The sequence below is a fragment of the Ascaphus truei genome, chromosome 5 (genome assembly GCF_040206685.1).
Source record: "Ascaphus truei isolate aAscTru1 chromosome 5, aAscTru1.hap1, whole genome shotgun sequence".
Classification (NCBI taxonomy): domain Eukaryota; kingdom Metazoa; phylum Chordata; class Amphibia; order Anura; family Ascaphidae; genus Ascaphus; species Ascaphus truei.
The window spans coordinates 43,681,513-43,686,512 of record NC_134487.1 but is presented as its reverse complement, the minus strand read 5'-3'; positions in this window follow the sequence as shown (position 1 = coordinate 43,686,512).

Below are 5,000 nucleotides of genomic sequence, written 5' to 3'. Positions count from 1 at the left end.
CCCCCTAGACTAGCAGATAAAGACAAAAAAGACACAGCGCACGACGCTCATAGTGCATAAAACAATATAATGAAGGTACAATAAATTAGGGTAAGTAATGTGCGTACATCAATAAAGATAAATAAATGCAGTTAGGGATAATGTTACCCAACGCCTCAGGAAACCGGAAGGAGTATCCTCTCAAGCGCCATAACCCTTGAGAGGATACTCCTTCCGGTTTCCTGAGGCGTTGGGTAACATTATCCCTAACTGCATTTATTTATCTTTATTGATGTACGCACATTACTTACCCTAATTTATTGTACCTTCATTATATTGTTTTATGCACTATGAGCGTCGTGCGCTGTGTCTTTTTTGTCAGTTGGGTTTGTGGCTTTTCAGGGGAGGGGGGAGGCATTGGTGTACTGAAAGATAGCCAAATGAATGGGGAGAGAGAGTTTTTATTTTTTTAAGTTTCTCTAGCTGTTTCCATTGCTGTTGGCTATGGTGCTATGGGATGAGGAATTGGACAATAGTGAGGTGATCTCTAGATCTAATAACGGGTAGCAGCATTGGTCAATGGGTTTTGGCATTCCCCCCATCGGTGGTTGGGCTTCTTCGTGCATTTATACTTTGTTTCTTGCACCATAATATATGGTTCAGAACAAGAATGTGCCAGGGGTTGAGAACAAGGTTGCTGATGCATTGTTTCACTTCCAGTTTACAGATTTTCGGGACCCGGTGCAAGGGGCAGAGCCAGTGGGGGAGCAATGCCCTCATTCCTGTGGGTCCTGGTGCTGAAGGAGTGATAGATCTGTGTAAGAGACGAATGAAGAGGTACAACCAGGGAGACATAGATTGGGTAGACAAAGAGAGTAGGGGAGCACAGAATCAGTACATACAACAGCAAATATAAGAACACAATGTGCTATGATTATAGATAAATAGGACTAGATATTTAGTGATGCAGCACCAGTGCTAGACAAATATGATATATACAGTATATAGTAATACTCACATGGCACATGTATCTTTGCAATTTTCTTTCTGTACTTTTGTATCTCTGTTGTTGGCTTTTTTGTTATCTGATGTCAGTCCTCACTCACGAGTGTTCTCACAGATCGCCGGGCACAACGATGAGACAGAAGTTTAAAAGCAAATATTTATTACAGAAAATGTATTAAAATAACTCACATATTAGACTTTATCAGACGGCGACAGTACTAATCTGGTACACTGCTGAACCGCCTTGCCCCCACTACCACGTCCGGTATCTGCCGCTTCAGCGCTGCTGAGACGAAGAGGTACGGTGGCCGGCAGGGATCAAACTCCAGGTTGTGCACACAGAACGGAGCAATGCGTTTCGCTGACATTTCAGCTTCCTCGGCTCGATAGTTCTGTGTGCCTGCTCCTCAGAGGTTTTAAATACCTCCTTATTAATTAATAATTAAGTCCCAATGGCATTGTTTATTCTTTCACGAGCATTGTCCAGTCGCATCACAATCAGTCTGTAACAGGGGAGTAATCCCTGTTCAAGTAATGTGCCTTTAATCTAGCAGTGTGGTGGTTAACTGCTGGTAGTCAATTAATAAATACCACCTGCCTGATTTAGATTGCTTACAAAAGCCTGTCTTGTGAGACAGGAAGTGACTCCTTAGTTCATACCTGAGCTGAACTTTGGAGAGGAGAGATTGTCTTTACTCTCACAACCTGTCTTGAGCTCTGCCAGAAGACTCAGCATAGCTGCTTCCAATACACAGGAAAAACTTCTAAACCTGAATGCTGACACACCCTGAGGGAAGGGAGCTGAACCAGGAACAGAGGAGATTTTCCCTCAAAGGAACAGATAAGACTTTCATTCTTAAGAGACTTCTTATATCTGCTTATTTCATGCTATGTGTTTTGGGGCTGGGAGACATGCTTAACTAAGGGAGATGTGTAATTGCATGGTGTTTCACTAGGAATACTACCAAGTGAATAGAAGCTTTGTTCCCCCCCTCCCCCTGTGTTTGGATGGTTTTCTGATAAAAAGGAAAAAGCACAATAGAGCCTTGTTATAATTTCACCTTATAAAGTCTCCAATTATGTACCTCTGTGAACGTCTGTCTACACAGTCCCTAAGCAAAGTGACATAGCAGCCTTCACAGAGTTCGGTGCTTGCCTAAACACTAAGTACAGCTCAACCCCTTTATAACGCGATCCGTAACAATGCGAATCCGCTTATAATGCGTTGCAAGCGTGGCTCCCAATTTTCGTATTTATGAATACTTTACAACACGATTATTGGTATCTTAAATACTTTATTGTACAATGCATACAATTGTACATTATTTCTAACGCGATCCGCTTATAGCGCGATGTGATTCTTTGGACCCCAAGCACAGCGTTATAAGGGGGTTGAGATGTAGTTAGAATCATAGAAGTGTAATAATCTCATTTATAAATACTCATCATTTCTAGTGTATCAAGTCATATGAAGCAATAATAATTAAAACAATCAAGTAGCTGACAGGTGACCATTACACACAAGTCATTGTACAAAATATGCCCATATAAACAGAGCTGATCAGTATTTAAATGTTAAAACATTTTTATAATAATTCAATAGAACAGATATTAAAAATGATAAAATAACTCTACAAAAATCTATGTGGAAATAGGCTGTTTATGAAGAAATTACAATTTACCTATCTCTAAGCAAATAAACTAATTGAAAGGTATTAGGATCAACCAACCCTTAGAACATAACACTAAAAGGAGCCAATGAAAGGAGACACATACTGACACATAATTGGATCTATACTATTCACTGTTAAACACTCTAAGAACTATGTTTACAACTCAATAGACACTCTCTAAACCAGGGGTGGGGAACGTCCAGCCCGTGGGCCGTGTAAGGCCCGCGAAGTCATTTGGTCCGGCCCCCGGGAAGCAAGCCTGCTGTCACTCTGCCAAGATTTTTTTTTGGCCCGCCTCTTCCTACAGCACTGCCCCCCTCCCTTCTCTCCTCCAGTAATGCCGGGCTCCTTAGGCTCCGCCCCTCTGTCACTCCCTTTAGGCTCCGCGGGCCTGCCAGTCTCTCAGCTGCACTGGCTACCTGTGCTGCTCCAGCAGCCCATCCACGGCCCCAGGTAACCCACATGCCCCCTTATACCCCCTCCCAGGCACCTTACCCACCCCAAGGGGGGAGAGGCCTTATTTTTGTGTGTGTTTGCAGAGGTGGGCTTATTGTGTGTGTCACTGTGTTTGTGTGTCTGGCACTGTCACTGTGTGTGTCTGTCACTGTCACTGTGTGTGACTGGCACTGTCACTGTGTGTGACTGGTACTGTGTCTCTGTCTGTCTGTCTGTGTATCTTGTCCGGGATGGGAAGGGAGCGAAGATAGCAGGGATACACCATGAAAAATAAAAAATAAATGCATACAATAGTGTAATAAGTTCTTTTCAATCTGGATAAAACATGTATGTCTTGGCTCTATAGCAATGCCTACTTACAGCAGGTCAAAAGGTAAAAAGCATTGATCTACACAGCAGGTAGAAAGGTGTCAGGATCTTCAGGAACAACAGCCCAGGTTTACAGCATAAGAAATCAGCACCTCAGCTCAGACGTCAGTAGATGTGAGTGGATCAGAGACATGCAAAAGAAAGGCAGACCATAGTGTCGATCGTGCATGAAATTTATATAAACAAACAACAAATTTTAGGAATTGTACTCACATTGTGTACATAATCATAGTTCACATAAGGCTTTACTTGAGGCAAATGGAGTGCTGGTTCAGTGTGGAGCAGCTCACCGGGGATCTTCTCCTTAGACTCACAACAGACCAGGTGGGAGATGGCGTCTGACGTCACATCCGCTTTTGGGGTGACGGCATCCGGTCTTGGAGGCAAACGGTGGGGGAACTCAGCAACTCTGAAGCCTTCAGTAGAAAGAGCAGCTGCAGCAATGAAAGTGGCTCTACGCGTTTCGTCGTACTAGACAACTTCCTCAGGAGCAATGAATAATTCTCAAATGAGTTGTGGGTTTATATATACTAAACAATTGAACAAATAAGCAATTAACCAATTTAATATAACAATTATGTAATTGAAAATTTTAAAAGATACACTGGTTCTCCAATAAATAGGTACATAACTCAGTGTTCAAAAACGGCGCAGTGTTAATACAAATAGGCATTTAAAACAACATCTAAGTAAATAAAATATCTAAGTAAATAAAATTCAGGATCTAATCATGATAATATTCTAGGTATTTATAGGGAGCCATAACCAATTGGTTCTTATGTACTCACAGAGCAAAAACGAGGGAGAGAGAGGGGAGAAGAATATAAGAGTGAATTAGTAACATATTAGTAACATATTAAGATTGATTAAAATATACACTTATATGTATCAAAAGTAATAAAAATATAAATATACATAAAATATATATAAATATAAAAAAAATATATATAAATATAAAAAAACCTTTGTTCATTTAGTAAGTGACCCAATATTGATAATAAAAGGCACCTGACATATAGCTAATGTCAGTGGGAGAGGTCGCAGAAAGGATATACAGAGATAAGGGGCCCGAGCAGACCGTGCATTAGATAAGAAATGGGATAATCTCAAATTCTGCATTAAGCCCATTTGGCATTAATGTTTTTAATTTGTGTATCCAATACATCTCACGTCTGCTCAGATCTACATCTCTGCTGCGACCCCTCCAGTGTTGTCGCACATGCTCAATGGCAGTGAATTTTAGTCCTTTAGTATTGGAATTGTGGTACTTAGCAAAATGTTTGGACACACTATGCGTTAGTATGCTTCTCCTAATATTGCTGAGGTGTTCTACAATACGTGTTCTGATGGCTCTTTTAGTTTTTCCCACGTATTGTAGTCCACAGGGGCATTCTAATAGGTATATGACATAGTCACTATAACAATTCATATATTGCTTTATTTTAAAGTGTTCTTTGGTTACATTACACATAAAGTTCTTTTTGTCTGTCTGTTTATGTTCACATGCCTTGCACATTG